The sequence below is a fragment of the Grammomys surdaster genome, unplaced genomic scaffold, assembly GCF_004785775.1.
Source record: "Grammomys surdaster isolate TR1022 unplaced genomic scaffold, NIH_TR_1.0 201, whole genome shotgun sequence".
NCBI classification, from domain to species: domain Eukaryota; kingdom Metazoa; phylum Chordata; class Mammalia; order Rodentia; family Muridae; genus Grammomys; species Grammomys surdaster.
Window position 1 is genome coordinate 6000110 of NW_021604646.1, and position 13450 is coordinate 6013559.

The following is a 13450-nucleotide window of genomic DNA, read 5'->3' on the forward strand; positions in this document are numbered from 1 at the left end:
TTTTGCCTGTGCTTCTATAAACGTCAACTTGCATTGTGCCTGTGAAAAGGAATAATTAACTACTGAGTGGTCAGAACTTTGCTAAAGAAAGAGACTAAAGTGAAAATGTTGGTGATGATGATAACAGTGTTTAGTTTGAAGAGTTATTTGGAGAATTTAACACACTTTAAGTAATATTTATTACTAGTTATGGATTCATGCTAGTAGGTGACAGTTAATGAACTCTAAATCCCACAATGTTCAGGTGTGGTCTTTCATAGTTGAGCATGCCTATGCTGAAGTATGATGCTAATCCATTGTTGAGGATGGCTTTCAGTGTATTTTGCATATTCTGATCTCTAGACTCATTGTAATAGAAGGAAAATGCTGAACTATTTGCCATTCGTGTGTCAGAGTCAATTGTAAGACCCATCCAAGTCTGAAGTTGCAGATACAGATGGCCATGGAAAGAGGAAGAATTAAGTAGTGCCAAAGCTTACAGAGCTTTACTGAGCCACAGGGAATGGCTAGCACAAGATGGGATTTATCAGATTTGTTTGGAGTTTTGACTTTGCCATATGGATTCAGACAAAACTGAAATGCAAAACAGAATTCTAAATCATTGAAAGCTGTGAATGAAAACTGGCAAGTTTTGTAGTCTCAACGATGAGGTAGAGAGACCAAGAACTGAAAAGGGAGATGGCGCACAAAGGAAAAAATATCTGAGTTTCTCTAACTTATGCTTGAAAATCCCTGTATACAAGACATAGTAATCAAACATGAAGGAAAACAAATATTAAAAATAAAGAAGAAAATTATTTGTCCCATTTACATCAAGAATTTGAGTGGAGCACATTTATTCCTGTCTTTCCTGATATACTTTTAGTTCTTTGCAATCTTTCTGCAGGAGCTCGTCCTCCCACCCTACCTTATTCCCAGGGACTCCACCTTACTGTTTGATGCTGACTCAGCATCCCCTCAGGTCTTTCTCTTCAAGCCTCTCAGACTGCCATCCCTCCATCTCCATTTCTTAGTATCAGCTGCCAATCTACAAAAACACTTGTTACCAGAGACCCTCCAGTGGCCAAAGTAGGTTTGAATACTCAGGTATTCAATTTCACTATCTCTCTTTCTGGTCTCTCCAAAGTTATTTTTAGTCCTGTTTGAAGGAGCCCATTGTCCTACCCCACTTTCCCACTCTGGGAATCCTGCCTCTTGGTGGAACCATAGTCACTCTAATTCTTTCCTACTGATTGTCTTAGTCTTTCTTCCCCAGCTCATCTTCACTCCAATGCCTCACCCAAAACCCCACAGAGGAAGCCTCTACCATGGCCTCTGAAGCCATTGAACTTGCCCAGCATCCACAGTGGTTACCACTATCACTATCATCGTCAACACAAGATATCTTCACCAAGAAACACTTCAAACTTTCAAATGCCTAGATTCCAGAACAGAATCACAAGCATAAACAGTCAAAATAAAACGTCTCCTTCAGAATCCAGGAACTGTATTGCAAAGGGCCCTGGAAAATGTAATTTAGCTGAGGCACATGACAAGGGCTTCAAAATAGCAATTATGATATGTTCAAAGACCTTAAACAGGATATGAATAAATGCCTTAATGAAAAGCATGAAATAAAACAAATAAACAAAACCTCAATTAAATAAAGAAAATGAAAACAGTTCAAGACATGAAAGTAGAAATAGAATCACTAAGGAAATCCCAAACTGAAATTAAATGAAACAAAACTTAGGATGCTAAATAAAAACCTCAGAGGAAACCCTTCACAACATTTTATAAGACATGTAAGAGAAACTTTCAGGTCTTGTAGACAAGGTTAAAAAATGAATAGCTTAGTCAAAGAAAATGTTAAATAGAAAAAAAAATTCAGGCACAAAGCATCCAGAAAATCTGGGACACTACGAAAAATATCACACCTATGCCTACAAATAATAAAGACAAAGAAAGGAAAAGAAACCAAGGTCAAAGGAACTAAAATTATTTCTAACAAAATCATTAAAGAAGAATTTTTTCCTTTAAAAAGAGTCAGTGCCTATCAAAGCACTAGGTACTAGAAGCATACGGAAGAACAGACAGTACCAGAAAGAAAATCTTTCATGACATATAATAATTGAAACACTAAATATGCAAACAGAAGGAGAATAGTAAAAGCTGCAAGTGTAAAAGACCAGGATACATATAAAGACAGTCTATTAGAATAACACTTGACTTCTAAACAGAAATTATAAATGCCAGAAGTGCCTGAAAGAATGTTCTATAAATTCTAAGACATCATAGATGCCAGCCCAAACTACTATACCCAACAAAACTATCAATCATAATCAATGGAGAAAGAAAATGATTCTACGGTGAAAGCAAGTTTAAGCAAAATCTAGCTACCAACCCACCTCTACAGAAATCACTGGAAGGAAATTTTCAATCTAAAAAAGGTTAATTATAACAAGAAACCATGAAGAGTAAATAATCTAAGCCTAGTAAATCCAAAGAGGTAGGTAAAGCTTATAAAATAAGAACAAAATACAAGAATCAGTAAACACTGCTCACTTATAATTCTCAATATTAATGTTCCCAACGATCTAGTAAAGAGATAGTGACCAGCAGATTGGACTGGAAAACAGTCTCCGTCTTTCTAATCCATAAAAGTACACAGTTTACCATCAAGGATAGATGGTACAAGAATGGTGGGGGCAAGAATGGAAGAAGATGTGCTAAGCAAACGAACCTGAGAAGAAAGCAGTTATAGCCATTTAAATAGCTGCCAAAATAGATTTCAAACCAAAACTAATCATAAAAGACAGAAAGTTCACAGTGAAGACAATTCTAATATACAAATTCATATCAGTATGTTCATTGACAGAAAAAATACATCAAAGTGATACTCTATTCTAAAAATTCATGCACCAAACACAAGGGCACCAAAGTTCATAAAAAATACTACTACAGCTTAAGTCTCATATTGACCCTTACTCACTCATAGTGGGTGACCTACATAGCCCAAATCTCACAAATATCTAGGCCATTTAGACAAAAATAAAACAGAAGAATACTAGAGTTTAATGATGTTATGGATCAAGTGGACCTAGCAAACATCTACAAAATATTTCACTCCAATACTAAAGAATATAATTTCTTCTCTGAAGTTCAAGAAACTTTCACCAAGATTAACCACATATTTAACACAAATAAAGCTTGAGCAAAAATAAAAAAATTGAAATAACACCATGCATTCAATGCATCCACCATGGACTAAAGTTGGATATCAAGAACAGTAGGAATATCAGAATGTGTACAAAGTCAAAAAAACCAAAACATTCATTATGGAAAGAAGAAATGGGTCAAGACAGAAATCAATTGCTTTATATAATTAAATAAAAATATAACAGACCCGAAGCTATAGAACACAATGAAGACAATTCTAACACACAAGCTCATATCACTAATTACTTGCACAACAACAAAAATCTGGAGAGATCTGATATTATTTTCTTAGCAATACATATCTAAAACGAAAAGGAGGAAAAATAAACACAATGCAGTGGCAGGAGTCAGTGTTGATGTCGATGGCTTGTATTACCAATAGAAAATATGAGGAGGTCACTGATCGAGGCAGCCAATACGGGCCACCTGGATATACAGGGGCTGTGCATAACTGGCCCTGCTCCTCTTTAGATGAGGCACACTGGGAGAGGTGGCCCCATCTCTCAGTGGCACTACTGGGAAGAGGGGGTCCTGTGCCTCACCCAGGCAGCTCAGAAGAACTGGTCCTGGCAGCAAGGATGTAGGTGAGCCAGCCTTGAGTGTGTGGATGTGGGAGATCTGACCATGTCACTTGTGTTCAAGGAGTGGTATGGGTACAAAGGTTAAGCCACCCACCTACCTCTCACCACCTATCACCTCTGCCCATGGGGTCATAAGCTCAGGAAAGCTAATCTTGCTCCTCCCAAGCTACAGCACTAAGGAGAGCAGGCCTTGTACTTCACCCGGACAGCACAGCATTGCTGGCCCTGGTAGAGACGGAGTGTATGCACCAGCCCCTAGAACAAAATAAGGGAGACCTTGTCCTGTCATTCATTACCATGAAGTGACATGAAAGGGTGATGCCGCCCCTTCCCAACATATCCCTCACCACCTGAGGAAATTGGGAGAACTGGGCCTGAGGTCATGAGAGCAGATGAACTGAACCTGCCCCTAGCTAGCTGCAACATTCAGAAAAGTAGGCCCTACACCTTGCCTGGGCAGCATAGTAGGGCTGACCCTAGTATAGGTTGAGCAGGTGACTTGGCCACAAGAGTAAGAGCATGGAAGAGCTGTCCCTACCACTTGTCCAGCGTGAGGTGGTATGGGTGTGGTGTTGATGTCCTCCCCCTACCCTCTTACCACCTGCAGTAGCAGGGAGAGCTGATCCTGGATACATGATAGCAGGAGGGCTAGCCCGGCCCCCTCACTGGATCCAGCACTTGGAGAGCTGGCCTTGCAACTCCCATGGGCAAGACAGGGAAGTAGTTTTGATGGCACAGCCAGGATTAGCAATCCCAGAGGTTGTGAGAGTCGGAGGACTGACTCAACTCCTCACAGGCTGCAGCACTTGAGAGAGTGGGCCCTGAACCTTGACTGGGAACCACAGTGCAGCTGACTCTGGATGTGTGGGTACGGGAGAGCTGTTCCAACGGGTATGAGCGTAGGACAGCTGACCCAGCCTCCTGCTGATGGCAGCATTAGACTGCTTAGGAAGAGCAGTGCTGGAGAGATCACCCTGTTGTTGAAGATGAGGGTGAGCCAGCAGGCTGACTAGCTCAGCTAAGACCCAGGCCCAGATCCAGGACTCTGAATTGGCCCACTCAAACATCTACATCATTAGGCCTTTCATGAATCTTCATAAGACAGAACAATGCTGGGATAACTGGGAGGAGTCCCAGTGAAGATCCAATATTGATGGTATCACAGAAACTGAAGCTCTCGAACCAGACCAATGACTCATTGGAATGAACATTTGCAAGTGAAGATGTGTGGACAGAGGGTCATAATGTAGGACACACTGGCATACTACAGCCTCTAAGATGAGATGCTTTGTATGCTTTATTGGTTGCTGTTGTTGTTACTGTTTGTTGTTGTGTGCATGTGTATATGTGTGTATGTTTTATTTTGGGGATTGGATGTAAGGGCAAAGGGCGATGGGGAGATAAGCTGGACTAGAGTCCAGTGATCCTAAATACTCCATCAAAAATAGCTTGTGATAACTCTAACCAAGCAAAAGAAAGGCTTACTCATTGCAGAATGGAATATGAAATTGAAGGAGACATGATGTGCATGATGTGACACTCACAGAGAATCCATAAAACTCTATAAAAAGAAAGGAAGAAAAGGAAGAAGAATTAAAAACAAACAAGCAAAACAAACAAACAAACAACAACAAAAATCTGTATTTTATAAATCTGGAAAAACTAAAAGAAAAGATAAATCTCTTGATATATACCAACTACTGAAGTTAAATTAAGATCAAATAAAAAAATTTTAAATACATGCAATCCCTAGTGAAATAGAACTCATAAATAATCTCCCTCATTTAATAAGAGAACCAAAAACAAAATGAAAAACCACAGAACCAAATGAATTCAATGCAGAATTCTAACATGTATTCAAAATAGAATTAATCCCAATACTCCTCAAACTGTTCTGCAAAATAAAAACTGAAGCAATCTATCATCATTCTTTTTACTAAGCCATTATTGCCCTGATAACAGAACCACAAAAATCCTCCATCCAAAATTAAATTATAGACAAATATTCCTTATAAACTTAGATACAAAAATTCTCAATAAATTACTCACAAACTGAATACAAGAATACACCATAAAGATTATCTATCATGAACATATTGGCTTCATCCCATAGACACAGGAGTAGTTCATTATATATAAATCAAACAATGCAATCTAGCACATAAACAGAATGAAAGACAAAAATCATAGGGTCATTTAATTAGGTGCAGAAAAGGCCTTTGATAAAGTCCAACATTCTTTCATAATAAAAGTCATTAGAGAGACTAGGGATAAAAGGGACAAACATCAGCATAATAAAGATAATTTACAGTAAGCTAATACCAACATCAGCCTAAATCGAGAGATGATAAAAGAATTTCTAATAAAATTGGGAACAACACAACAGTGTACATTCTTTCTATATCTATTCAATGTTATATGTAAAGTCTTAGCTAGAACAATAAGATTTTCAGAGGATATGATTGGATACCAATAGGATAGGAAGAAGTTAAAATATATTTGTAGATAATATAATTTTATACCTCAGTGATCCTAAATACTCCATCAAAAATAACTTGGGATAACTCTAACCAAGCAAGAGAAAAGCTTGTGTAATAAAAGCTTTAAGCATTATAGAATGGAATATGAAATTGAAGGAGACATCAGAAGATGGAAATATCTTGCATGCTTATGGGTCACTTGAAGATTAATATCATAAAAATGACCATACTACCAAAAGCAATCTTCAAATTCTATGTAATACCCATCACAATTCCAACACAATTCTTCACAGAAATTGTGAAGAATTCACAGAAAAACAAAACTCAACTTCATATAGAAAGAGCAAAACTAGGAGAGGTTTAAATATTCACAAATAATAATGCATGGACATTGGATGTATCACCATCCCTGATCTCAAATTGTACTACAGAGCTTTGGAATTAAAACCCAGTGTGCTTTTGGTGTAAAAACAGACATATTGATCAATGGAATAAAATTGTAGGCCATGACATAAGTCCACCTTTGTCATGCAAGGCAAAGGACACCATCATTTAAGCAAAATGATAGCCTACAAAATGGAAAAAGATCTTTATCAATTACATATCTGATAAATTGTTCATATCTAGAACATACATGCCCCTAAGAAGAACTGAACCTCAAGGAAGCAAGCAACCCAATTTAAAAAGATGTTGTACAGTACTAAACAGAGAGTTTTCAAAAGATGAAACATAAAAGCCTGAGAAACACTTAAGGAAATGTGCAGCCTCCTTAGCCATTAGAAAATACAAATTAAAACTATTCTGAGATTTCATCTTATCATTGTCAGCCTGGCCAGTCTGTTCAATACAAGTGAGAACTCACGCTGTTAAGGATATCATATTGAGGCTGCAAATTTGGATAGCCACCATAGAAATCAATGTGGTGGTTCCTTGGGAATCTGAGAATAGATATACCTTAAAGTCCATCTGTACCAATCTTGAGCATATACCCACAGGACTATATACCCTACTACAGGGATATTTGATCATTCATGCTCACTGTTGCTCTGTTAAGAAAAGTCAGAATTTGTTAACAGCCTAGATGTCCATCAACTGATGGGAGGATATGAAATTTCCTTCTAAATAAATGGGACTAGAAATAAAAATCACCTTAAGTGAGGTAGCCAGACCAAAAAAGAAAAACAAAAACAAAAGCAGAAGAAAAACAAAAAATCAAAACAAACATACAAACAAATACCAAACACTGTGTGTTTTTCCTATTGTGGATTTAAACTTTAAGTTTTTAATATATTGCTACAATCCAAAAACCACACAACTTATAAATTGAGTAAAAAAAGTAGGAGGAAAAGCTCTTCCAAGGAAAGAGAAATAGAGACAGTGTAAACTATAATAGGGAGATTAAACAGGGATGGATGTTTGCAGCTCCACGGAGGAGCAACAATGTCAACCAGACAGACCTCCCTGAGCTCTTGGGAAATGGTCCACCAACCAAAGAGTACACATGGAGAGAACCATGGCAGAGGATGGGTTTGTTGTATGTCAGTGGGAGGAGTGGCCATTAGGCCTGAGGGTGTTTGATGCCCCAGTGTAGGAAAATGCCAGGGGGGAAGATGGGAATAGGTGGGTGGGAGAGCATCCTCATAGAGGCAAGGGAGAGGGATGGGATAGGGTTTCCAAAGGGGAAACGTGGAAAGGGGAAAACAACTGAAATGTAAATAAAGAAAATATTCAATTAAAAAAAAGCAAAACAAAACAAAAAACAGGGATGGGTGTACAGAAGGGTAAAGGAAGAAATACCAGGAATGACAGCTAACACAAAAGACTAAATAAAAAGTATATAGAAACTTAACTGCTGTAAAAACGTCCTAAAACATATACATATAGGAAAAGAATTTAAATGGAATCAACAAGTAACATGGGAGACAATGCCTCAATTAGACATCATATGTTACCAAGTAAAATCTTCAGTGCCAGGACTGAGTTACAAACTGTTGATCAGTTGGCCAAAGAGGTAGCATGAAAACACCTCAAACTTCACAGGCTATTTGTCAAGGCTATTGTTTGTTTTCCACAACCTGATAGTAAGGCCCTCCTGCAGAAGATAACATGTATGTCAACAAATATGAAAAATTGAGCTGATGGCTAACTAGAAGGTTCACCTCTAATGACTAATGTTCATAGTGATGGAAAATATTGTGCATGCTACCAGAGGTTAAAGATAGTCATCAATATCTCCCAGCTACAAACCCTGTGACATACAACAGTGAAAATTCTGCAAGATATAATTGTTCAGTAGTGATACCAATGTTATTGGAGTACAAAAACAGCTTTTAAATTTTGATATAAGGTCCAGTGAATGAGATGAAACCCACAGCTTGAAATTGCTAAGGTTGTCAGGAACCTCACACTATATATTTCATAGGCCTTATGGGAAAACATACTATTATTCTGTTAAAGAAACAGCAATGTGATTACTCTAAATGATATATTGCTATACCCATAGGTCAGTGCCTTGTTTAACTCACATCAGAGAAATGAATTCTTATAGTAGATGTGAATTAATACAGAGATTTACAACCAGGTAATGAAGAGCCTGAGAGAGTTTGGATAACTCAGTCCTAAAACGAATGTCTTCTTCACAGGCTTCTCCACAAGGCTGAGGGACCTACACAGAAAAGAAAGTGGAAATTGTTATAGCTTGAGGTTTCTGATGATTCCAAGGAAACAGTGTCTTCTTGACACAACAGGACTGATGTACACAGACACTCACAGAAGATAGAGCAGCATATACAAGACCTACATAGATAGCTTCAAGCCAGTCTGGTCCTGCACTGAGAAGGGGAAGTAGGTACAACGTTTTATACCTAACTAAGAAACTATAGTTGATATTGGCAAAGGGAAAATCATTTTCCTCAATGCAGACTCACTGACAATATGAACCACACTTCAGCCTCCATGACCAGCAGCAGATGATCAAAATGAACCCAATTTGTATATTTGTAGACTTTTTAATTTCATGTTGCTTTGTTTTGGCATTGTTTAAATCTTACTGGATTTTTTTTGCTTGTTTTGATTTTAATTTTTATGTTATTGTGCTTTTTGTATTTATTTGCTTCTTAATTTTTGTTTGTTTTGAAAGACAGTGATAGACAAAGAACACAAAAGTGTGCTAAATCTTGGAAGAATTTGAGAGAGGAGAAAACATATTCAACATATATCTTAGGAGAAAAATTTCAATGATTTTAATAATTATAAGTATATTTTGATGACCACTTATAATGGAGATATGAGTGTGGATCCCTTTACAATTTTATTCAAAAAATCATCATCTTCTGGGAAAGTGAATTTTATTTGAAAAACCACTAACTGCATATTAAGGTATTGGAATAGTTAGCCTAGAGGGCCTAGTTATGAACCATGCATACAAGCTCTTAAAAGCATTTTCATATGTACACTGATGTTCTTCATACTTTTCTCTTTAAAACAATAGTGATAGATAACAAAGTTTTAAATATTAATACAGAACATAGTTTTATCATTACCAATACCTTTGTATTTATAAACTCATGATACATGTGGATAATATTGCTATACATTCAAATATATTTCATGATCATATGTATATTTTCAGTATCCATGTACAAAAGAATTTATTTCATAGATTTTTTAATTATTATGTTAGTAAAAATGACACCATGAAGAATCCTCATTTTAGCTATTATGTGACTAAAAATGTTAAAATTATCATAAAAATTACTGTGTAGCTGCATGTGTTCTCCTTTTGTTTGTGTCTGTATTTAATAATTTTGCTGCTATCAAGAACTTTTGCAAGCATTCTACACTTGAATAGTATATGATTTTTCTGATTTTGTTTCCATATGCTGCAAGGAGAAGTTTCCCTACTGAAGGATGAGGACTATACTTAACTGTACTATTTAGAGTATATAAGGGGTTATATTGGCATAGTAAAGTGGTAATTGTTGGATCTCCACAAAGATCAATGACTTCAATAGTCATTGGCTGTTTGTTTTATAATACCAGACATAACATTCCTTTTATTGAGTGGGTCTTAAATCTAGTTAGAGAGCTTTTCTTTAGTGCCAAGGTATGTATGCCATTATTGAACCTTTAGAGTTATTGTGGCATGATAGTTGTACTTGTATTTCATAGGTGCCATAGATGAATAGGACTCTTGGTTGTTCACCTACTTTGGAAGCTTACACATTCTGGTACCGTGAACCTAGTCCTCAAAAGGAGGCATTCCTGTCAGTTCTAGCTGAGGGGCCTCTAGGTTCTATACTTGAAGTGCATGATGCCTTCAGCAATAGGGAATTACCTTCTATCTCTGGGGATAGGGGACAGGAAAACCAAGGATAACAGGAACAGACTGTAATGTGTTGGGGGTATTGGATAACCATACTCAACAACTCAACAGAGAGTTTCTCATGCCTGGTATTTCTGTTAGGTAGTCTTTGGCTTTTAGAAGGAGAACACTCAGTCAAGATGAAAAGTGCTCTCTCTCTCTCTCTCTCTCTCTCTCTCTCTCTCTCTCTCTCCCTCTTTCTCTCTCTCTTCTCTCTCTCTCTGGTGTTATGTTTATATTTTTAGGTAGTTAATAATATAATCCCTTACAAGTTTTTCAGACATCCTTAGTGTTGTTTTGCCTTCATTTCTCTGTTTATATCTCTCTCCCCTAAGTAGAGCTCCCCTTTGCAATTTAAATGTGAAACAATCAAATCACTTGTACCCTTTTACTCTCTTCTCGATTGCACTCCCTTCCATCTCCACCTTGGCGACTGTCTATTTTTACATTCCTATTTTCCACAGTTACTTCTAGATATGTACTTCTATTGGAAGATTGGATGCTAGGAGTTTCTGATTCAAGAACATGTGACCTTTGTCTTTCTGGGTCTGTGTTACTTCATTTAATAAGATCTTTTGCAGTTCCATTTATTTATCTGTAAAACAAAGTATGAAAAACATCATGAATCTGTGTGTGTCATCCCTGTTTAAGGCCATGCTAATCTTCTCTATATTGTACCAATTTTAGCATATGTTCTGCCAAAATGAGCACTGTTTAAAATTTAATTTGCTAATCTCTGGAAATTATATATATACACATAAGTTGATTTATAGGTGTGGTGGTATATTTGTTTGGGCTTAATGATGCTCAGTGAAACAAACATTTTATGTGTGTCTGTGAGAATATTTCCAAAATATTTAGCCATAGAAATACTGAACTAAGAAAAATAAATAGTCATCTCCAGTGTTTGTGAACATTATCTAATCTTTTGTAGGTTTCAACAGGAAAAAAAAGCAAAAGAAAGAATTCATTTTCTTTTGGTGATAGGACATTGCTTTTCTCCTATTTTCAGACAGTGATAGGTTGAGTTGTCCCACTTTATTTCCTATCCATCTAGTTTGCATGTGGCATATCATAAAATGAAACTCAAAGTGATTTGAATTAATATCTATTGCAAGATTTTTTTCTCTCTCCCTCTCTTTCCCTCCCTCCCTTCTTCTCCCTCTCCCTCCTTCTCTCTCTCTCTCTCTCTCTCCCTCCCTCCCTATCTCTCTCTCTCTCTCTCTCTCTCTCTCTCTCTCTCTCTCTGTCTGTCTCTCTCTCTGTCTTAATTTTGTTTTTTTTTAAAGAAACCTAAGAGAAACTCCTACATTTATATACTTTCTGCTGTTGATCTCAAGTTACTTTTTTTCTTCTTCCTAACTGGTTTTTCATTTTGTGTTTATACAAATCAGAAAATCAGAGTAATATTAACTTAGTGAGACGAATGAACAAGAGTTTTGTCTCCTATTTTCTGGAACCAACTTCACAAAATTTGTGTTATTTTGTTGTTTTCCTTACATTCCTCTTGACAGCTTTGATTATTCATTTAAATGTTTTCTTTTGTTTGCATATATTTACTATGATAAATTTTCCCAACAGCAATGTTTTAGCTGTATCCCATAAATATTGATTTATTGCATTCCATTTTCACTCAGTTTGATGGTGTTATATTGCCCTGAGACTTCCTCTTTGAACCACGAACTATTCAAAGACTGTTGTTTGTTTTCCTTATGTTTGAAGATTTCTCTGTTACATTTATGTAAGTGATTTCCAAGTTTATTGTACTTGATGATATTAATTCTATTCTATTTGATTGCAAGTAGTTTTAATTTCTTGAAGAATTTTCTGCTACCGAGCTTGTTCTTTTACCATAAGGTTAGTATTGGTATTTCTGATGTAGAAACTGGAAGATAATACATATTCCATCCACGTCCATCAATGAGTTTCTATTTGTTATTAGTTGCAAGTGTGATAACTCTTGTAATGGATACTTTCAAGTACTTGTTGACATTCTAATATCTTTATTATTTCAATGTTTGAGTCTATTAATGGGTGCTCACTTCAATTTAGTTGAAGGTGTTACACGGTTTTTGAAATGCAAGTAGATTTTATCAAAATTCAATCTTATTAGAAAGCTCCTTGAATATTGACAGAAACTATGATGGTATTAAACTTTATGATTGTTGATTTTTTTCTACTCATCAACTATTTCCACAGCAATGTTAAGGTGTCCACGTAGAATTATATTTTTTTCTATTTCTCTTTTCAATTTTATCAGTTTTTAATGTCACAAACTTTACTACTGTAATCTTTGGTTCATCTAAATGAAAGATAACTAGGTCTGTTATAGTAACTAATTAGTTTATCAGCAATTATACATACTACTTCTCTGTCTAGTGTTTTGGTTTTCTTTTCTGTAAAGACAATTATTTTTTATCACAGATTTATATAGTCACATCTCCCTGCACTGGATTAATGTTAACGGCTTTTACCATGTACCAGTTTTGATTCAGTAACTTATGAAATCACATAAGGTTGTAGTGTCTGTGTCTTGTTTTACATTTCCATCCATTTGCTAATCTCTTTTCTAATTGGATCATCTTAACTCCTTGCTTTCCATGTGGTCACGTGTAGCTAAGAGCTTAAGCCTAATTTTGTGCTTCACTGGAAGCATCCCGAGTCATTTAGGGTTTCTTTTTTTCCCTGTTTTTAAATTCTTTGCCAACCTGTTAATTGCTTCAGTGACTTTTGAAGTCTGTGGTTTCAAGTCTTCTGCTTTGTACAGACTCTTGGTTGCTCTAGATATTACATCACAAACTCCCACATCACCTCAATCTGTTGAAGTC

General features: G+C 36.3%; 1 non-coding gene across 1 annotated transcript; it reads right to left on the bottom strand.

Annotated features, from left to right (window-relative positions):
- Nucleotides 1-11225: 11225 nt before the first annotated feature.
- On the bottom strand, nt 11226-11333 carry LOC114623768. The gene has a single exon (XR_003711823.1). It is a non-coding gene; the product is annotated as a U6 spliceosomal RNA (small nuclear RNA).
- Between the last annotated feature and the right edge of the window lie 2117 nt (nt 11334-13450).